The sequence below is a fragment of the Amblyomma americanum genome, chromosome 4 (assembly GCF_052857255.1).
Source record: "Amblyomma americanum isolate KBUSLIRL-KWMA chromosome 4, ASM5285725v1, whole genome shotgun sequence".
Lineage (NCBI taxonomy): Eukaryota > Metazoa > Arthropoda > Arachnida > Ixodida > Ixodidae > Amblyomma > Amblyomma americanum.
Genome location: NC_135500.1, coordinates 59,276,905 through 59,300,577, shown reverse-complemented (window position 1 = coordinate 59,300,577; position 23,673 = coordinate 59,276,905).

The window sequence follows — 23,673 nt, the reverse complement described above, 5'->3', positions numbered from 1 at the left end:
TCGTCCCATCGCGGTGCTTTTGGCTAAGTCACATTTATGAGCACCTCAATATAATTAAAAGGAAATGTAGCAATCTCGGTAGTAACCGCACTTCATTACACCGATATCTTCTTTCAGCTCCACTTTCTCCTCGTACAAGAAACTAGCTCCTGCCTTGCTACTGGTCATATCACTCCAAAGCTTCGACCCCTAAGTCTTCAACCCTCGTTCACTGTGACCTCTAAGTTGCGCCGTAAACATTCCCTCCTCTATTCAGTACTATCTGGTAAGGGTCCCGTTCTATCTTCCTCAAGCTCACCTCAGCCTGGCTCTCTTGTCCTTCTACAACCCTCACACGAACGCCACACATTTCACGGCCATGAGTAAATTTCTTGCAACCTTTCCCTCTCATACGGCTCCAATTCTCGGCGGTGACTTTAACGACCCCCGCATTTTGCATTTTGAGGGGTGACCCACAGACCGTTCGTGGCAGCCGCCTACTCCATGCCATGGCTCAGGACGCTCACCTTATCCTCCTCAACACCCCCGGCATCCCCGCTAGGCCGGGCACCTGCTGCCAACACTCCACAGCCCCTGACCTTTGTTACTGCTCTGGTTGAATTTATTAAAAGTGGTCGGCCACAGCAGATACTCTTCTAAGTGACCACAACATGATTTCCATCTCTGTCTCTCTTCGGATCCGCACCGGCAAGCAGCGCATTCGGCATACTGACTGGCATGTTTTTAGCTGTCTTCTTTTCTCCGCCTTCTTCAAGTCCTATGAGTAGTGGATTCACGTCCTTCTCTAAGCGACCTCATCATCTAATCGCGCAGAGTTTGCTGCGTATCCAACTTCCGACCCTGGCTCCTGAAGTCTGGTCCATCAGCCTGTGGAAGCGACACAAGAAGCTTCTCCGGACAGCCAGACTTCAACCCCCCCCAACTCCAGAGCTCCTTTTTCCAGCTCCGAGACGATATCGTGGCACATTGTACCTCCCTCGAGGTACCACCCCTGCTCGTGATCCAGCGCATCTTAAATCCCTGGCTACTCAGTCCTCTGACAAGGTCTTCGCAACCCTTGTGGATCTTTACATCTGCCCTCATCGCTTCCCCTTTTAACCTGCATAAGCTGCCTGAAAAACAGTGACCTTTTACACTCCGTGACCTTGAGGCTGCAGTCCTCGCTAACGCCACTTGATCCGCTCCCGGTAAAGGCGTTATCGCTTATTCCATTTTCCGCATTCTTTCTGGCAACGCCAACAAGCGCCTAATCTGCCTTTATAACACCCTTTGGAATAAAGTCCCCTACTGTCATCCTGGACTTCAGTTCTCATCGCCCTCGTTCCTAAACCCCGCAGGCCGCCTGCCCCATTTCTCTGCCTTCCAGTTTCGGCAAGACAATGGAGACTTCTAGCGCACACTAGGCTGGGCCGGCATTTGGAAGCTTCTAACTCGCTTCCTCACTCCTTCATAGGCTTTCGTCCCCACGTGTCTGCCCAGCACCTTTTCCTCATCCTTTAGGACACTTTCTTCACCCGTGGCCGCTCTCAACTTCATGTCGTGGTCACAGTCGACGTCAGCAAGGCATTGAGCTGTTTCTCATGACCACATCCTTTGTTTCTGTAACACCCAGTGTGGCTCCCGACTGTATAACTACGTTCGTGATTTCGTTTATAACCAAGAGGCATGTTTCCGGGTATTTGACCTCACTTCTACACCTCATCTTCGTCTAATCATAAAGGTGGCGTTCTTTCACCTACGCTACTTAATAATTCTATGGCTCTCCTAGTTGTTCAGTTGTCATCTATTCCCGATCTTCATGACTTCTTTTATACCAGTTACATCGCACTGTTGTGTTCGCGCGGCTCTCCTGGTCATGTGCAACACACCGTTCGGAAAGGCCTGGATCTCATCTCTTTCCATGGCCAGGCGGGCCCTCCTTCCGCGCCCGAGAAGTTCGTACTGTTACTTCAAAGTCATTCTTCCCATCAACGAGGTCACTACTGACTGATCTTCATTAACTTAGTTGGTTCCCCAGTCCCCTTAGCTTCTGAGTGCCGCTTTCTGGGAAAGCCTCTGCATGCCGCCAAGGACATTCAAGCTCTCCATACGGCTGTTTCTACCGGTCACTGTCACACGCCTACTTCGACAAGGACATGCAAGCTCTCCATACGGCTGTTTCTACCGGTCACTCTGTCACACGCCTACTTCGCCGAGTCGTAAGGCGGTCTTCCGGCGTGCGGGAAGCTCACGCGCTGGCTCTGAACTAATTTCTTTACTTCGTACCTCATGTCGTCTTTACTGAGACTTAGATGAAAACTCTCGCCATTGCTCTCCACGGCTTCTGTAAGGCTGCTCACCGCCTCCCGATAGCTACCTCCACCGACAAAGTGTCACTGGTCTCTTCCATCCTCTTCGCACTTTCCTTTCTCTTCACCGCGATCTGGAAGTGGCTCGCCTCTCCGGTACAGCTCAAGGCTGATGGCTTCTCAACGAAGCTACGTGAAAAAGGGAATTAGCCCAGCCGCACTGCCAGCGCTCAGGGCGAGACCCTGCTGACCCTGGAAGCCTATGTGCTGACCTAAGCCCCCATTACATTTGCTGGATGTTTGGTTTCGCACCCTCGTAACGCCCTGGTACTGCGCAGTCACATGCTACCGACCTCGGGTGTGTCCGAAAACGTTAACCACCAAGCCGTGCAGGTGGGCTCAGCTATCGGGTGAGCACATATAAGAAGTGGAACAACACCACCAAGTTGAACGTCATCATTTTTTTTATTTTACCTGCGTTGCCAACCTGTGGTTTCGAACCCACGAAGGTGACTTGTACACGTGGGCCGATTTCAAGGTGAACCTCAACGAAGTTTTCTGAAGTCCTGCTATGCGCAAGCTACACGGCAGACACCGCTTGCGCTAGCGCTCGCAGCGGTCGGGTGAGGCGTTGCAAGTTACACTGAGGATGTGGAAAGCCTGTGCTTGCGCTTCAACGCCCATTTGTCCGATGCTGACAAGATCAAGCATGTTCTGAAATGCATCGAGGATGATGCCTTTCCGATGCTGCTGTCGCGTGATCTCCGCACAGTTGCTGAAGTTGCCACTCTCTGCGTAAGCTACAACGAACTGCGCAAGCAGAGGCTCACCGGCATGTCGCTCCTGTCGAGTCGCTTGCCGGCTTGTTAGCTGCACCCGACGACTCGGCACTAGTGGCACACGTTAAAGGCTTCGTGCGTGAGGAAGTTTCACGCAAACCCTCGCTTCTGCCATCCCACTCCGGGCCGTCTCCATACCTGGCGGCTGACCTTCGCACTTTAATCAGGCAAAAAGTGGCTGAGATCCTTCCACTGGTCCCTCCCCCACACCAGCACAGCCATCCGCACCTGTCCCTGCACCCCGTACCTACGCTGCCGCCGTCGCACGCCCAAGGCCGCCTAACTACCGCCCAACCTATTTCCTCCAGCAGCGCCTGTGCTTCAAGTTCCTCACGTTCCGACACTTTTTTTTTCCGCACGCTCCGGCAATCCGGTAATCCCTGGCGCGCTGGTGACAGATGGCCTATTTGTTACTCCTGCGGATTGCCTGGCCATGTGGACCGGCTTCGCCGCCGTCGTGTGCCAGTATCTCAAGTTGCCGGTTACTGGCCTCGTCCCAGTGAATACTGCACGCCAGCTGAGCCACCGGAGACTCACCGACTTTCACGTGATAGCACTGCCTTACCCGGTGCGTCGCTGCCGAAGGCACTGACGTGCCTGATTACTCTACTGTTCTTGGGCCCATCGCTTCTGACCTTCTTCGTGACGGAAGCGTACTTTTTGCGCCAGCGCCACCATTTATGCGTCACAGATACCTGCATATGGCTTATGCCGCACGGACCCTGTCAGCTGACTTTACCGCGTTCTTCGTGACCAATCCGTTTACACATCATTCCGCTGGGCGTCGCGGTGAGTGCCTCGGTACCGTACAGCTCATTGATTTCATTCTCAATCTCGATGAGAATGACGATTCGTCGTCCCTCGACGTAGATGCCTTTAAGCCCGTCGACACTTCGCCTCGAGACGTTTTCCTTCTCTCCGTCGACGCCTCTCTTCCTGCATCTCAACACACTGAACTTCTCGCGCTGCTTAAATTTATTTCCTTCTTCGATTCACACCAACCCGCTTTGAAGCGCTCATCGACTGTCACCCACCATATCGACACCGATGACCATGCCCCTCTGCGTCAGCGCCCATATCGTGTCTCCGCCATTGAGCGCCAGTTATTCAGGAACATGAGGCCATGCTTCGAAGCGGCGTGATTCAGGCCTCACATAAATCATGGACCTCACCCGTGGTACTCGTGAAGAAGAAAGATGGCTGTATTCTTTTCTGAGTGATTACTGCCGCCTGAATATCACGCGAAAGGATGTTTACCATCTTCCTCCTATTGATGTCAGTGCACGTTAAAGAACCCCAGGTGGTCGAAATTTCCGGAGCCCTTCACTACGGCGTCTCTCACAGCCTGAGTCGCTTTGGGACGTTAAACCCCCATAAACCATAAACCGACCTATTAATGATAAACTGGAGTGCCTACAAGGAAAGTAACTCTTCTCATCTCGGTTTACGCTCTCTTTACTGGACGATCCCCATGGCATCTGACGATCGCCCTAAAACGGCATTTGTAACCCCTGATCGCTTCTATGCATTTAACGTCATGCCTTTAGCCCTATCGAATGCTCCGGCTAATTTCGAGCGCATGATGGACTCCATTCTGCGCGCCCTGAAGTGGAAGTCGCGTCTCTGTTATCTGGAAGACGTCTCAATCTTTTCTCCTGATATTAAGACTCATCTGTCCTGGCTGAAGCACGTCTTAACCTGCCCTACAGACGACAGCCTTCAGCTCAACTTAAAAAAAGTGTCGATTTGCTGCTCGTGAACTGACAATTTTAGGCCACGTTATGTCAAAGGAAGGTGTCCATTCCGGCAGCACCAAACTTCGTGCTGTGACTGCGCTGCAAAAACGTACTTCCATTAAGGAACTGTGAACGTTCCTAGGCCACTGTTCGTAGTTTGAACGTTTTATTCGCAGCTTTGCCGCAATTTTCGCCCCTTTAACTCAACTCCTCGGGAGCAATGTGGATTTTTCGAGTTGGTCCCCTGCATGCGACGACGCCTATAACACCTTGCGCAGTCTCCTCATGGCACCAGCCTTCTTGCGCCACTTCAACCCGCAATCTCCAACCGAAGTACACACGGACGCCAGCGGCATTCACCTGGGGATGTGTTCGCCTAGCGCAAGTCTGGATTCGAAATATGTGTAGTTGCTTACGGCCGCCGCACCCTCACGAAAGCCGAATCGAACAACTCCGGGACGGAAAAAGATTGCTTGGCCATTGTCTGGGCCCTGGGAAAGTTTCGACCTTATCTCTGTGGGCTTCCTTTTGAGGTGGTCGCTGACCATCATGCCCTATGTTGGCTTTCTTCGTTAAACAATGACTGTTGTCCTATCTCTGTTAAGCCAGGATATACGTAGAGAAAGCGCGGCGACTTCTGGATCAGTAGAGTTAATGTATGAAACCCGTAAATTCACTACTTTTGCCTTTATTAATGATTAAACCTTCAGCTATCGTTGCGGAGTGGTAGTGTCTGTGCCTCAAACGCCAAAGGCCCTGGTTGGATTGCCAGCCTCGACACAAGTTTTCTTTCTTTATGCAGTGAGTGTGTGGGGGTATAAATGGCTCCCAAAGATGCTGTCACCAAATACATTGTTTAGCTAATAAGCGCTTAAGGGCGGGTAAGGGTAGGGGCGGACGAGGGCGGCTCCGCGACGAGGCGCGCGGTGTGACGTCATGCCAGATGGCGTGGTGAGCGCGCGGCTCCCGCCCAGCTGCGGCGGTTGCTAGGCAAAGGCTCAAGGTCTGTCTCTGTGCCTCCTGGGAGCACTGCCGCGGCGAAATCGCAAGTTCGTGGCAATTAAAGCTGTCGCTTCGAAAGATCGCTCCGGACACGGGGCTTTATGGGCACTCCGTCTACAAGAGTACAACATACACGTCGTCTACTGGTCAGGCCGCAAGCATCAGGACACTGATACCCTGTCCCGCTCCACGCTACTTGACTGGAGTGCCAGCCTCAACGCCCTCGACTCCACTGTGCCTTCGCTCACCACCTGCGACGTGCGTTTGAAGCGGCGTTAAAGTCAATGGATTGTCTCTCTTCTCAACTTTGTCCGACCTATATACGGTTGCAGCGTCCCGCACCCTTCGTCGCCAAACTTCACATTTTCCAAATCGTGATAATATTGTTACGTGGTCCAGGCGGGAACGACGCGAGAACGCCCGGGCACAGCACACAGGTCAAGAGCACAAGGCGGCCCGCACAGAGCACCAGGCACAGAGCACCGAATCCCAGAGCACGCGCGCCTCCAAGAGTCTTCATTCATCTCTTCTTCTATTCGTTGCATGGCCCCCGGTCGAAAAAAAACACCGTCTCGGTGGAAATTAGGGCGGGGAAAGGGATTGCGACACGTAGGGCTTGAGGCGAGAGACGTGGACAACGTCACTCTGAGATGCACCGAAGGTGGTCTCCGGAAAGGCCGGGGCAATCTCGTAGGTGACGGCGGTGACCTGGCGGAGCACACGGTATGGGCCAACATAGCGGGACATTAGTTTTTCGCAAAGCCCGACACGGCGTGTGGGCGACCAAAGCAAGACGAGGGCTCCAGGGGAAAAAATTACCATGCGGTGGCGGCGGTCATAGTAGTCCTGCTGTGAAACCTGCGAGGCTTGTAGGCGGGAGCGAGCCAGCTGGCGGGCGTGGTCGGCGCGGGCAATAGCGTCGTGGGCATATTCAGAAGGCGGGGAAGGAGATGTCGGAAGCAGCGTGTCCAAAGGTAATTGGGGTTCACGACCGTACAACAGATAGAACGGGGAGTAACCGGCAGTGTCATGGCGAGAAGAATTGTAAGCGAAGGTCACGTATGGAAGGGCAATGTCCCAGTCCCGATGGTCCGGGGAAACGTACATGGCGAGCATATCCGTGAGAGTGCGGTTGAGGCGCTCTGTAAGACCGTTGGTTTGGGGATGATAGGCGGTGGTCAGCTTATGTTTTGTTGAGCAGGAACGGAGAATGTCGTCGACAACTTTAGAGAGAAAGCAACGGCCGCGGTCGGTGAGAAGTTTGCGGGGTGCACCATGACGGAGGATGAGGTCGTAGAGGAGAAAATCGGCCACATCGGTAGCAGTACTGGTGGGGAGGGCCCGCGTGATGGCATAGCGAGTAGCATAATCTGTCGCAACGGCAATCCATTTGTTTCCAGAGGTGGACTCCGGAAACAGGCCCAAAAGATCCAAGCCAACACGATAGAATGGTTCAGGGGGCACATCAACAGGCTGGAGCAAACCCGCGGAGAGCGTGGCTGGACGTTTCCGGCGCTGGCACTGGTCGCAGGCACGAACATAGCGGCGGACGGACTGGTAGAGACGGGGCCAAAAGAAGCGACGACGCACGCGGGCGTAAGTACGCGAGACACCCAGATGTCCAGCAGTGGGGAGGTCATGGAGCTCGTGGAGGACGTCGTTGCGCAGATGCTTCGGGACAACGAGCAGTAGGTCTGGGCCGGCCGGGTTCAGGCTTCTGCGGTAGAGTGTGTCATGATGAAGTACAAAACGGCGCAGGGCAGGGTCAGATGGAGAGGTTCTGAGGCGGGAAATAATAGAGCGGAGCTCGATATCTCGTCGCTCTTCATCGCCAAGGCGAGTAAGAGCAGAGAGCGAGAAGAGGTCAGCGGCGGTGTCACTGCCAGAATGATCAGACGAGTCAACGGGATATCGGGAGAGGCAGTCAGCATCAGTGTGTAGCCTACCGGACTTATATACCACGGTATAGTCGTAGTCTTGGAGCTGTAAAGCCCAGCGACCTAGGCGGCCAGTAGGATCTTTCAGTGATGAGAGCCAGCAGAGCGCATGGTGGTCGGTGACAACCGTAAAAGGGCGGCCGTACAAATATGGGCGGAATTTCCCAACCGCCCAGACAAGGGCTAAGCACTCACGTTCGGTAATTGAGTAATTGCGCTCCGGGGCGGAGAGGAGGCGGCTGGCGTAGGCGATGACACGGTACTGTTCGGATTGCCTCTGAGAGAGAATAGCGCCGATGCCATAGCCGCTGGCGTCTGTGCGGACTTCAGTGGGAGCTGTCACATCGAAGTGGGCCAGACCTGGCGTGGTAGTAAGCTTCAATATCAAGGTGGAAAACGCGTGTGCTTGGTCGGGTCCCCAGATGAAGGTGGCTTCCTTTTTCAGCAGGTCGGTGAGGGGGCGGGCGATGTCGGCGAAGCCTTCAACGAATCGACGAAAGTAGGAGCACAGCCCTAAGAAGCTGCGGTCGTCGTTACAGGAACGTGGCTGAGGAAAGTCTTTAACGGCTCGGATCTTATCAGGGTCAGGGTGCACCCCCGTGTCGTCGACGACATGACCCAAGATGGCGAGTTGACGGCGCGCGAAACGGCACTTAGACGAGTTGAGCTGCAGGCCAGCATGACGAAAGAGGGAAAGGATCTGGGAAAGGTCAGTGAGGTGAGAGGAAAACGATGGCGAAAAGACAATGACGTCATCGAGATAGCACAGGCAGGTGGACCACTTAAAGCCTTGCAAAAGAGCATCCATCATGCGTTCAAATGTGGCTGGTGCGTTGCATAATCCGAAAGGCATAACTTTGAATTGATAACGGCCATCAGGAGTCACAAAAGCGGTTTTCTCACGGTCCTGTTCATCTACAGCAATTTGCCAGTAGCCGGAGCGAAAATCTATGGACGAGAAGAATTTGGCACCATGGAGGCAGTCAAGCGCGTCATCGATACGCGGCAGGGGGTACACGTCCTTTTTAGTGATCTTATTCAGGTGGCGATAATCAATGCAAAAACGCCATGAGCCATCCTTTTTCCTGACAAGGACGACGGGTGAGGCCCAGGGACTGTGTGAGGGTTCGATAATGTTTTTTTCTAGCATTTTAGTAACTTCCGCATTGATTACTTGACGCTCGGCGTGAGAGACCCGGTAAGGGCGGCGGCGGATGGGAGGGGCATCGCCTGTTTCAATGCGGTGCCTGACGGCGAGAGTTTGACCCAGCGCGGTGTTGTTCACGTCAAAAATATCCGAAAAAGATTCGAGAAGGGACGAAGCTTGTCAGTTTGATCGGGATGGAGGTCGGTAGCCATCATAGTTGTGAAGGTGTCGGTCGACAGAAGAGACTGCCGGCGCGGTGCGGCGGTTTCTGGAACTGGGGTAGCGGGCAACGTAGCCACGTGGCAAGGAGCGAGAGGGGATAGCGTAGCGACGCATATGCCGGACGGTAGCACTTGAGAAGTGAGGCCGAATTTGAGGAAAGGCAGAGAGAGGGCGTTGGCTTGGACGGTGGCAATAGTATGAGGTAGGGCAACGTTACGGGTCAGGAGGAGGTCAAGATTGGGAATAACGAGATAGTCGCCATCGGGAACTGGGTGAGATGGGGTCAATGGAACAAAAGAGGCGGTTCGGGATGACAGGCGAGCATATGCGGTACTGAATAGTCGCAGTGATACATCAAGTGGGTCTGAATCCAGCATTGGAAGGGCGAGGTGTAGAACACCCTCCGAACAGTCAATGAGGGCGGAATGGTCAGTCAAAAAATCTAAGCCGAGGATAAGGTCATGGGCACAGGTGGTCAGCACGGTGAACTGAACTGGTATACTCTGGCCGGCAATAGTAACGCGCGCGGTACACATACCGTCCACAGCAGGCGTGCCACCATCCGCGACACACACACGGGACGTTTCAGGCGTTAGGACTTTGCGGAGGCGACGGCGGAGGGCAGCACTCATCACTGATACATGAGCACCGGTGTCAATCAGGGCGCGCACAGGAACACGGTCGATAGTGACGTTCAGAAGATAAGGTCGAGTGGTCGAGAGAGGATTTGTAGTCCGGGTCGTTGATGCAGCGTCACCTCCGGGAGCTGCATCACTTAGTTTTCCAATTGCGAGCGGCTGCGAGAAGGCGACTGGGGGGAACGAGAGCGGCGGCCCTGCGGGGACGGAGAGCGGGAGAATCGGCGTGGAGGGGGTACGGCTGGTGCAGACGGTTCGGACGGGGCACGGGTCGAGAAGTTGTGGGATGAGGCGGGACTGTAGAAGGAGGGGAAGACGTTGCGGGGCGTTGAAGACCATGGACTACGGCAATGATGGGCGATGTGGCCAATACGAGAGCACCGGAAGCAAATGGGACGGTCGTCCGCCATGCGCCAGTCATTGGGATTGCGGGAACGGGGCAGAGAATAATAGGTGCGACGAAAAGCACAGGGAGGGGGCTGGGGGGTGTCCGGACTTCTGATGGCGCACACTGCTGGAGCGAGGTTCAGATGAGCGAGTTCCTGCCGCACGACGGCCTGAATCAGCGACACAGCGGGCAGGGTTGTATCAGGGACGGAGGGCGGGGATATCACAGGTGCGAGGGCCTCCAGTTCACGTCGGACGATCCGGGTGACTGAATCGGTGACGGCAGGGGCGTCCGAGGGCGTGCGGGATGGTGATCGGTGGTCCTCACAGGAAGATGTCGCGGCCGTGTTGGGAAGGCGAGAAAACGACGGCGAAATGCGGCGGCCTTTGACTTGCTCAAATCGACCGCACTCGTTTATGATGGAGTCAATTGAGGTACAGTCTTTGCAAACAAGCAAGTGGAACGCATCGTCGGCAATTCCTTTGAGCACGTGGCCCACTTTATCGGTCTCACTCATTGCGGCGTCGACCTTGTGACAAAGCGCCAAGATGTCCTGAATGTAGGCCACGTAGCTCTCGGTAGAAGACTGTGCTCGAGTAGCCAGCTGGTTCTTGGCGGCGAGCTGGCGGTCGTCAGGTCTACCGAATAGCATCTTCAACTTTTCCTTAAAGGTGTCCCAACTTGTTAGCTCTTCCTCGTGGGTCTCGTACCATACGCGCGCCGTGCCATTGAGGTAAAAGATGACGTTCGCGAGCATTAGCGTAGGGTCCCACCTGTTGTAGTTGCTGACACGCTCGTAAAGGTTAATCCAGTCTTCGACGTCGGAGCCATCTGTGCCGGAAAACGTGCCGGGGTCGCGAGGTGGAGCCATGATGACGAAAGGAGGGGTAGTGGGGGCAGTGGGGCTCCTTGACCGGCCGGGTGGAGCCATGGTGGTAGTCCCGGCCTGACGAGTACTACGAAGCTGCGTGGTGTGCGCAGCATAGAATCCGCACCTCCACCAAAGATGTTACGTGGTCCAGGCGGGAACGACGTGAGAACGCCCGGGCACAGCACACAGGTCAAGAGCACAAGGCGGCCCGCACAGAGCACCAGGCACAGAGCACCGAATCCCAGAGCACGCGCGCCTCCAAGAGTCTTCATTCATCTCTTTTTCTATCCGTTGCAATATGCTTCTCGTCATTCCCCGACATCTACGGTCCGAAATCTGCACATGTTTCCACGCTGACCCACAATGCGTTCACGCGGGGGTATTCAAGACGTGCACTCGCATCTGTCTCCGGTACTACTGGCGCGGCATGTATTACTTCATCCTTCAGTACGCCCTCTCCTGCCCGGCGCGTAAACAATTGCCTCATCACTCTGCTGGCGAGTTGCAGCCACTACACTGGCTGCTTTGCTCCTTCGACCGTGTTGGCATCGATTTAAACGGCCCTCTGCCGTACACCGCTGCTGGCAACCGCTGGGTCATTGTTTCCATTGACCACCTGACTCGGTTTCGCGAAACCGCAGCGCTCCCGGCTCCTTAAGCTCGTGATGTGGAGTCCTGCATTTTGCAGCGCTTCATACTTCGCTGCGCTGCTCCTCATGAATTCCTCAGTGACAGAGGACGGGTCTTCTTGTCTGACGTCGTTAAAAATCTACTCGCCGAGTGCAATATAATACACCGAAATTGTACACGTTACGATCCACAAGCCAATTGTCTAACCGAATGACAATCTCATTCTCGGCAACATGCTGTCGTGTAGGTTCCTGCCAACCACACGAATTGGGACCTCGTTCTACCCTACATTGCGTACGCCTGCAACACGGTTACCCTATCCACAACCGATTTCTTTCCTTGTTTTCTGCTTTACTGCAGGCATCCATCTGCTCCAATTGATATAGTTTTCCTCTACCTCCCCGCCTCACCTGAATGTAGAACTGTCTCTGAAGCTGCCCAGCACACAGAAGACCGCCGCCAGATTGCACGGTCGCTCACTACAGACACTAAGAGGCGCCAAAACACCACCATGACGAAGGTCAGCTTGACACGGCTTCCCTACACGGTTCACTCGTCTGGCTGTGGATCCCCTCCAGAGCTCCCGGCCCCTACAAGAAACTGCCTTCGAAATACCATGGTTCTTACTGCGTCCAGGAGCGCACATCCTCACTCAACCACATTATTGAGCCCCTTACACCGTAGCCGATCTCCGCGCACGTGGCCGCGATATTGTGCACATGCAATGACTCAAGCAGTACTACGACCATGTTGTGTTGCCGGCACCTTCAGTCTCGGGGATGGCTCCTTTTGTTCCTGGGACCATTGTGAAGAAGAAGAAATGCATTAGACGAGCCGCGCTGCCATTGCTCAGAGCGACAGCCTGCTGTCCCTGACAGACCAGTGATTATTTCGCCGCCACCAAAGCGTCCAACTAAGCACCCGTTACACTACTATTCTCCCAATCCAGACGACCCTTCTTCCTATTCTCTTCCCTAGGGAGGCTTCCAACCTCCGTAAACGTCTACTTTCCTCCATTATGTCACCAGTCCTGCATGCTGGCCGCCGACGTGCTGCTGCCTCTCACCATAGTCCCCCCCTTCAGTGCTCATGGAGTGGCATACATAGATGCCGCGTACGTGGCTCCTCGCGGCTCCGGTAGCGAAGACCTCTTTTGTGCTCTTCTTTCTAGCCCTGTCACTCACACTACCTCCCTGTTTTTACACCCCCCGACATTCTCTCACTCGAGGTCCTCACCATCACTCAATCCTCACCACTACTCAATATTTTCATTCCCTCCCACCTGTGCTTAGCTATATCATCTACACTGACTGCAAGGAAGCCATTAGTGTCACTCAATCAAAAACACTCCCGCCACATCCGTACGCGGAAATCTAGGCTTCACTTGCGTCCCTGCAGCCATGCCCTGTCTTCCTACGTTGCATTCCTAGGCAATCAGGTATGGACTGCAACGAGCTGGCTAACCAGCTCGCCCGTGAAACTTATCCGGGCACCCTTGATCCGCTGGCCCAGGGCCCTCGGAGCGCGGATCAAGACTGTCCCTTCGCGCCACCATCAAAGTGCATTACAACGTTCTCCGCCCTGATCGTAAACTCTATCCCGACCCTCATCCTACAATTTTTGTATGTGATGCTCACATCGTTTGACAGATACAACTCAACGCATTTCTCATACCTGCATGGGCATATATATATATATATATATATATATATATATATATATATATATATATATATATATATATATATATATATATATATATATATATATATACTATAAGTTTGTCAAACGAGCCCCTCATTTCATTTACCTTGTCTGCTAATATATATATATATATATATATATATATATATATATATATATATGTATATATATATATATATATATATATATATATATATATAATATACACATTCTGTCGCGATCCTTCATGTTCCAACTGCCCTGCCCTTATGGCAACCTCTCCCATTGTTTATAATCCTGCCCGGACGCTCTGCAATCAAGTTTCTTTCCCATACCCTTCCCACACTGTCGGGACCCGGCTGGACTGGCTTGGAGCCGAAGGTAAAGTCAAACAGTGCCTGCTCGAGCAGCATACCATGGATGTCTTAGGCGCTTAATTGTTGTTCCTGAATAAAATATCATATTGCTTACACTTCATTAAAATATTGTCATGAACTTCTAGGTAAGAATTTGAGTTTAAAATTCTTTGACCTGTAGCGATTAAAGTACAGTAAACCCGACAACAAGAGTTCGGGAACAAGCGCTGGTAATACCGTATTACTAAAGCAAAGGTGAAAGCGACTGGCAGTGAGGTTACGGTTAGAAAATGAAGCCGACCTTCTTTTCTAACGACTAGCCGCAGCATAGAAAAATTGTGAAATGAGGGAGTAAAGAGTAAATGGAGTTATTTAAACGTTAGGAAGAGTGGGAAGAATGAAGCTTGGCATCATTAGTATCTTTCATTAATATATCACTGCTTAAACGCGAATTAAGCGCCAAGATCAGCGTGGGTTATTTGTTAGCTTCGTCGGGAAGGCGTCACTGCAAAATGGACGACGAGGTTTAAGCATTTGTTTATTCTTTATCATTATTTTGCACCTTTCCCGTGAAGCTATAAAGTTGTTAGCAACGGCCCACTCACACAACAAATTTTGGTTCTTAGTTTTTCTTCGCGTGCGCAGTTCAGCCAAGGTGCGCTTTTACCTCACTTCCTTGCGTTTGAACGTGTGAAGCCCGTTGGAAGAAACAGAGATGCTCCAGCGGTGGCGCGAGGTGGGTGGCCAGTTAGTGTGACTGTACGAACGGCGACGCCGCAAAGGGCAGCACCAGAACTGGGGGCCTTGTCCGCCGATCTTTTGGCTGGTGTTTCTATAGGCGCACTTGGCACGGGCGCTTTATTTCGGTGCATATATGGCGTTCGCCTGCTTGAAATGAGTGTTTTTTGTTAAAAGGACATCGCTATTTATCTCTGCCCACATTTCGAGCTATAGTGCGACTCGAGACGGCATCAGCTGCCTTCGCGGTGGATATTTGCATTGTAACTGTAACTTGGTTTTTTAGGAGAACCATAGTTATTATAATGACACTTATTGAAAGCACTCACGCGAGCACCGAGCAACAAGCATTCAGAGCGGTGCGAGTGCACATGATGAAGCTGCAATACAACTGCAACATGTGCAAGCTGTGCTTTTCTCCAGCTGTGAGGTGTTGTGTTACGACACGAACTGAAGGTAGTGTTACTCGTTTTCTTAACTGTATATGCGATGCAATGAATAGGGAAAACTATGTAATGGCTATTTCTTTTTCTTTTATCTTAGAAAAAAAGGGATGTGAAACGTTATAAGCAGGTCACTTATCTAGTTTAAGAAAACCAGCATGTCTACTTGAATCCTTGGAAGAAAACTTCAAGAAAAGAAATATAGAAGCGAAGAACAGAAACACAACCAGCATCCCATATAATTTGCTTCATTGGCCGAAGCACGTATACACTTTAGCATGATTGTGCCGTTCGAACCATCAGCGAGCACACACCCTCAGTTCCCTCGATTTTCACGAAGCGGCTCCGTCGCTGTTCAGTTCTGCGTTACCGCGCGCTGCTGGAAACTTTAAGCCTTCTACAAACATTGGGAGTTGGGCCCTCATTCGATCGCTCGAAAGTTGGCTATCTGAACCAAGACCGTCTTTCCCATTTGGCGCCCACAACTCCGAGCTAAGCTTTCTCAAGCTGGGCGACTTGATACTGACGAATCTATATTGTTTGCTGAATTGTCGCATACTCATTGCAATGCAGTATTTAGAAGGCACCTTTAATATTGTAACAAAGAAGACAAAGCTGGCAGTGGCGCAGGACGGAGCGCTCGGGCTAAGCAAGCGGCCATTAAATCCTACAATGGCCATCTGTCATCACGTCTAGCTCTTCGGCTTGCCGTCATGTGACATTTGGTGTGAGGTATTGGGGAATCATTGGCATCGTGGGCCAGGAGTTTCGGCGTCCTGCGTCGGTCGTGAGTTTTTGGCCTGCGTCGTCCGGCCTTTCAGATCCGAACCAACCTTGCCGTTACTCCCCCCGCCCCGACCCCTTCCTCGACGATCCGACACGACTAACTGGAGCCTACGCCATGACCGACCCAGCCTGCCGACCTCACCGACCCGAGACGCCGCTTACATGTGCAGACACCGTTCCCCTGCCCCCTCCGTTCGGAACATCCGCTTGAAGAAATCTAATGGAAAAGTGGCGTGGCCCCAGGGTTTCCCGAAGGAAAATCAAAGGCCACAAGTAGCCTGTTTACGGGGGCATGAGGCGTCCAATGGGATGAGGACGACAACGATAGCGCTAAACTGGAAAGCTAGACTACTAACAGTTAACGCCTTACAATTAAAATTATGACAGCCACAATATTGTTCAACATGCTGCCAGAGGAGCAATGGATTACTGTAAGTATTAAAAGGTTGTAATCGGTACAGGGCAGAGAAAGAGACAATTTAATGAATACAAGAAACTAGTGCCTGGTGGTTAACTTGGCATGCTACTCCAGATAAACATGAAGGAAGAGGGAGAAAAAGAAGTGAGGGAAAGCAATAAATGAAAAGGTGGAAAGTGGAATCAAGCATACAGAACACTCGCACACTCAGAAATACATAGGATCTTCAAAGGGTGTCATCAAACTCATGTCCCAAAGAAAAACTAGTAAGGCTTTTATCCCATGCGTACCAGAAGCCGCATTACTCCAGGTTCCAAGGACATGCACCACGCACAAGGCGCCGTCCTGCCGAAGACCTCAAGCACTTAGCAATTCCTTACGGTTGGTACAGAACTGACATAATAAGGCGAAGTAGAGACCGCAAATGCGGACTATGAGAGTGAAATAGCTAGAGTAATATGAATGGTGCAGTACATCTGGAAGATATCACGTGGAATAGAAGCTTACCAGCATTTCCCGGGAAGAAATTATACAAGATTTGTTCCTTGGCTCCACTCACCTATGGGTTTGAAGCTTAAAAGCTAATGAAAAGAGTTGAATATAATTTGAGGACAGCCCTGCCAGCTATAGAATTTATAATTATTAGTGCATATTGATGTGACAAGAAGAGAGCACAGTGGATTAGGGAATAGATGCCCGTTAATGATGCGCTAGCCGAAATTAGCATTAAATGGGCACGGGAAGTGCATGCAAAGGGACGATAAATGATGTTCTCTTAAGGCTATGGAGTGGACTACAAGACAGGGTAAATGTTCCAAGGGGTGGCAAAAAGTGCATTAGGCGGCGGAGATTAGGAATTTTGTGTTGCGGCTAACTGCCACCGCACATGGTTATTTGAATGTCAATGACAGAGGTGTTTTTTCTACAGTGGAAGTGGTTGGGCTCATGGTGGTAATGTTTATTGAAGTGTTCACGCAGTTAATTCCCAAAATGCATGATCCCGGTAGCGGAAGGGGTAGCAAAGGAGAGCAACTGATTTCGTTTATAGGCAGCACGACGACAACCATGTCTAAACTGCCGAGGGGAACGACACGGGCATATGCATCATCACGGGCATAAGCGTTTCGTTTTCTTTCTGGCATTGGAGACAGCAACATTTATTGTGTCAGTATGCTGTAAAGACAAGTATTATTGTTCTGCTTTTGTTTGACCATTCTCAGTAAAAGATAAATTGTACTCGCATTAGAGATTTAGCATACCCACGGAAAGAGAAATGGCGTCGTAATGCCCATAAGCCTAACTGATATTGAATTCATGACAAACTCTTCGACACACGTGTCCGCTTTACTAAAATAAACAACGTGGGTGAAGTGTCAACTTACTTGTAGTGGTCGGCGTTTCTTTCGTTGTCATAACGCTTTCCGTTGTGAAAGGACCTTCATTACTTGGTGGCAATGCTTCGCCATCGTCGCTATCAACGGAGCTTGGACCGCTGAAGTCAAACAGCGGGTTGGTCGTCAGCTCGTCGATGGTCACTGCCAGCAGGAGATGTGAGTTCATGAGCGAGCAAAGAATCAAGTGGCAGGAAACATGCTTCGAAGCCGATACTTTGCATCAGACCAGTGAATAATTCCTGTTTAGGTATAGGATTAGGATTGCTGCCAACAAGGATACAGACGAATTCTTCAGCATTTACATGTGGGATGCAGTTATCGTAACTAATCCTAAGATCCCCATCAAGCTCAAGGTTTCAAGGCCTATTGATGTTCATATAGTTGTAATGAGAGATAGTGAGTAAAGAGTCGCACTGAGTTATTACGTAAGCATAGCGGACATTTTGTACGTGAAAAAAAAACTACATTATGATTATGATATTAATGCACTTTAAGCTTCAGCAGACCTATATAGTACGGAACATTACAGAGGGAAACTGTACTGCAGACAAATGCTTGAAGACATGCTGAACAAGAATCTGAAATTATTGAGAAATCGCCACATTTCCATAAGTAAGACATTATTACGGATTATACAGTTATACATTCCAGTTATTTCGGAGAGGTTGACTGTATCTTAATGTTTCGTGAGTGGCCGCCGGGTCGCATTCAGTGCGCTCCTTGCAACGAGCTGGCCGACATAACGTTAGCCTACCTCCAGAAACGCTTTAGGCCAGCTCACTTGCAAATGGAAATTGAGGATTACTCATCTCCTCCGGTGTTTCCGAGTGCTTATGCTAAACATTGTAAGGACGCGCGTTGACTAAGAGAGAATAAATGGCGGTAATATACGTGGAAACCAGATATAAGTTCCGTTTCTGCGGGTCAGCAGAAGCGTCGCAAGCTTTCTCTTGCTCAGAACGAGCTAGCGGTCGTCCCACTGGCGGGCGCGAAATGGCGCTAGTGGTATCATCTATGCGATATGCTGTTTTTGGTTCGCCGGCGCTGAAGACGGTGAATATCTATGATTGAATTAGGCAAGCAGTCACCCATAGTATACAGCCACGAGATTCAGACTGAGAATCTTGAGTTGTAGACGCAAGGAAGCCGCACGAAATGGTCTGTGCAACGACGCACAAACATGCCAATCGCATTCACTTTCGTGCACTCCGTGGCGGCGGTAGCTTGCGACGGCTAGGGTTAATGTCACATGCTGCAGTGATGGAGCTGTCTCACGCGTCTGCGATGTGTGACGGTTACAGAAAAATTCATTAAAATATATTACACGGATTTATGTTTTAAAGGAGTGTTGTTTTTGTTACTCTCAGTGCCATAGCTGTCATTTTGGCTAGAAATCTCAGCGGCAATTTCTTTTTCACTATCCCTTAATTTGCAAATTAAGCGTCAGGCGACGTGGAAGAAGGACACTATGCATTGATTCTATGAATACTAAAGGTAGCCAATAGCGCAGTCCGCTACTGCAACTGGCAGTGCTTAACGTCTGGCTCCATCGAAGGGGGGTCTCTGCTGATTCGAGCGCAGGTGGTGAGAGAAATAAAGAAGGAGAGCTAGAAAGCGGATGGCAACCTGTTTTACAAATCGCTTGATAAAAAGGGGTGAAATTACATTTATAGGTCGATGTTGGCTGAATTTATGCCTCAGACATAGAGACCTGAAGCACACGATCGCCACGCTCTGCCAGTGTGCTCTTTGTTGCTGTATGTTGCTGTGTAGCCTTTGAGCTGAGTGGACAGCTTCGGGCAGACTCCTTGTGTGAGGGCATGGTTATCCCTTTTACTACCAGCCTTTCTGTAGTATTGCCGACTTTTTATTTTTCCCTTCACGGGTTTCAGAAAACATGCTCATAATTCTTGCTGAGGCCTTTAGTGAAATTTTCGAAACGATTGACAAGAAACGTTGGTTTCTTCGACGAAAGAAAAAAAAACGAAGAAAAATGGTTTCTGAGTTCGGATTCATGCAGTCGCTACAGTTTAGCAAAGGGGGTCTCGGGTCCCTTGTCAATACTAGGGGGAAGGGGGTGATACCCGGGAAACCCCCCTGACTTAAGCCTTCACAGTCGGTGCCTCTGTGTGCTATGCTAATAATTCAGGACCTGCGCAAGAGCGGCAGAGCAGGGAAAACAAAGACAGCAAGAAAACTATACGTTTCGGAGCGAGCGAGGCCCTTTCACAAGTTTTAAGAGAATAGGATGTGCAGGTCGGGGACATGCATTTCAAGAAATACCCTCCGGAACGCTCAGTAGCCCTGCAACGAATTATAAGGTTCGTTTGTCAGCACAGCGGCATTGGCTGTTTTGGCGAATTTAAAAACTTCAGGCTGAAGCTCAGAGCACCTCCGAAATGATGTAGCTAAAGGCTGCTATGTCTCAAATGCGTTCGCGGGACGTAAAAAATCTACAAGACAGGCGGTGGATTTTCTCAAAGCGTCTATCATTTAAACCAAGATAAACATCGTGCCTTCTTCGAGCATTATTACGCATAAAAAAAAACACAATGCGCACTCTTAAGACTCATGGAAGCTTTCTAGAATTCTACACGAGCTACACTCCACATTTTTGCATATACATTAGGAACAAAGGCTAAAAGATGGAAAGGGATCACTCTTTTTTTGGAATAACGGATTCACCAGAGCCATCACTCTTTTTCCGGACTAACTCCATGGCGTCTAACTGTCGTCTCTTAGGAAAGAGGTGCAACACGTAGTTGCCGGAATCCCCCTTTGAACAAGAAGGTGGAACGGGAAGTCTAAAATTGAAATGGACTTCATAATGTGTGCCCATCTCTAATTCGTACGTGATATAGAGGGCCTAGACAAGGTAAGATGTAGAGAATACTCAATGGTGACGTCTAGGCTTAGCCTTCATTTTAATGGGGAATGAAGAGCACCTGTGATGAAGGAAAGCCTAAATTAGAAAGCGCTCAGTGAAAAACTAAACATCAGGATCTGTTTGGAGAACAGGCATTCCTACGTAATCGAGGAAGAAAACTTAAAGCACTGGGGATTAATGCCAACAACGGCAGTATAATTATGTAGTGTGCCGAAACATTAGAGGCCAGTGTAGCTAGACAGGACGCGAGCAATTACTCCTGGCAAACGGAATATTGCCATAAGAAACGCCAAAATATGAAAGCCTCGAACCCCTTATACAGAACAGAGCTGGCATAATTTTGAAAATTTATTGACATGCGTATGGCAAGCGACAAAAGGGGGTAAAACATGCTAGCAATCAGGTTAAGATCAGATTAGCTCGAAGAAATGAACTCACTAGCTTCGCGTTCGCTTGCGCTATTTTCTTGGAAAATAATGCCCGAACGAGACCAAGGCACTCTAGCTCTGTATATTATGCGCGTAAAAAAATGTGATGACCGCACTCAGAGGCGAGGCGGGCAATGCAGATACCAATATAGATAAGATGTTTAGATCGAAGTAGCTAAGCACTTCGACGCAAATAGGTAGTGCGCCCAAAATATTGATGACGCTAAGTGGGTTACCGGCTGATGATGGCTGAAAGAGCAAAGGCCTCACAAACAGTGCACAGAGAAAAAGCAGCAAGGGAGAATTAACCGCTGATCTCTTAAAGGTTGAAAGAAGTATTGAGTACAGGTAGTACAGAATTAACGGAGAGACTGGAGAAAGTATGCGGCACTTCTTTTACATGCAAGAGATTTAGTGAAAAATGAGACACCGGGCACAATCAGACGCTGCATAAGACCTTAAATTTTTCTCCAGAGCTATGGTGTTTCCGCAATAAGAATATTTTTTTTTTGCTCATTGGCCTTCCCCAACGTTTTGTACATAAGGACATTTGGAAAACTTGCTCTGGGGATGCAGTCCCAGTTACGCCGCCGCTTTAATCTCAAAGCGACGCGAGCGCCCTCCCTAGAATTGTGTCAGTACCCTACTACCACGACCATTGTGCAACGCCCGTTGGCTGCGCTTGGTCACGTGGTCAGTTTGCTGCATAACTGATCCACGCTGGCTCGCGCCTCGCATCGTTTGTGCCTGGTGCGGCTCCTTCTAGCCGCGCGTTGTTATTGATGATGACGGATTGGATTTCGTCTACGTATTTACAAGTTCGAGTGCGCTTTGCACCTGCGGTATGAGAGGACAGTATGCTTGGAGTTGGGATTTTGGGTGTAGATCTCGGCGAAAACTGAAAGCACTTTTTTCCGCGTTTTCACATGGTGGAATCGAAGAAACGCGTCGTGCAGCTTGCCACCTCATAGTTTGGCTTATAAATTGCTTCACTTGGGCAACATGTGGCTGTGCAAGGTAGTTTGCAGGTCCGCTCAGTCAAGGCTGAAATCGCAGTAACTGCACTTAATTTCGCGAAGTGCGGGCCTCTCAGTGGTCACCTTGCAGCGACTACAGGTGAAAAGCACCTTAATAAGATGTTTTCGCTTCGCTTCTTTTAACGGCAGTGTAAAGGAATAAAAGATTGAGTGATTTCCATTCGCAGAAGTAATTGAAACACCTACTGAATTACGCAGCCATGGCCTGGATGCAAACTCCCATTTACTTTGTAAAATCACATCGTTCAAAATGAAATCTGATGTTTAGAAGGCGCAAAACCTGGCTTTTAGAAGGCGCCAAAACTGGCTTTTAGGAAGCTACCATACTAACTTGATTCGGCATACATGCAGATACGGTTAGGGAAGCCGATACAACGAGCATTTAAGCTTCCATGCCGGAACACAGCATTCCCTCACTATATCGGCTCCTTGAAAGTTTGCATAGCTAGGAAGTCACAACGAGACGAGCAGGCGTTTGCTAATGCTTCTTCAACGTGTGCTGCTAAATTTTTGGTCTTAAATGTAATATTCGTATTGTTTCACTAATACAAATATAGATCCAGGCGAAAACTACGTTAGTGTTCCTTAAATACGTTTTTGTACGCACGCGAGCTACCGTCCGCTGCGCTCCTCAGAAAAGCAGACGAAGTGGCCAACCTAAAGCGACCGCAGCGCCACCGCCTAGGCGGCGATCACATGAGTCCGTGCCGCTCCTTGACGCGCCACGGATGTTTTCCAACTGCCTTTATCTAAAAACTTTGGATTTCACATATACCTCGTGGCAAAATTTTTTTCGGCCTTCATTCTGGGTTCTAGGTAGGCTCAAGGAGACTGATTGATCGAATCATCGAACTGCATGACAAGTTAAATTTAAGAGGTTAAATGAAATTTTTTATCACCTTTAACAATAAGATTTCCGCTCTAGGGCACATACGAAAACCCCCCGAAAGAAGCGCGACAGCAGTTGTCTTTGTCAGATATTATCGATTCACGTTGCAAAGTGCGGCCGTGATGGCTCAGTGGTTATGAAGGTCGGCAGCTCACTTGAAATACGGGGGTTCAATTCCGACCGTTTCGTTCACATTGCCATAGAGACGAACTGCTACACTGTGGGATGCCAGTGCACGTTAAAGGAGGTAACTACAGCTGGTCTAAATTAGCCGGAGCCTTCCACTTAGGCGTTTCTCATATTTGAGTCGCTTTTTAGACGTTAAACCACATAAAATCAAAAGCATTAGCAAGTATATAAGAAGGAAGGCTCAGACAAAGCACTTGTGTCTTTGAACGCTAGTGCGGCTTTCACATGTCTTCCAGCTTCGAACGATCCAAAGCTCACCTGCATGCAGGTACACCATGACCAGTCCGATGGCGACGAGACATAGCAGGACGCAGAAGGCGCAAGTCATGAGGGTGGCGAACTTCCCTTCGACTTGACCTTTCCCTATCCTGCGGGACAGGAGGTAACTCAGGCCCAGTCAATGAACGTGGCGTAATGGCCCGATATCACGCAGGTGTAGGATTTAATCCCCCCGAAGTTTCATGCGAGCTTTGAGATATACCGTAGTGTACTTCAAGAATAACTTTGAAATCACTTGGCTCTAGGGTAGTTTTCGCATTTTTCCTCCCTCGAATGGCGCCTGGTCGCATTTAGCTTTGCGGCCGAACGTAATTTCAGTGAACCATGCAGTCGGTATGAGAGCTCTGATAAACTAGCATTTATTCTGCAGCAGCAGAAATAGACAGTATTGTGACATTTGTGTTTTCATTCAATTAACAAGGTTGAATGAGAAGGCATAGCTGAATAT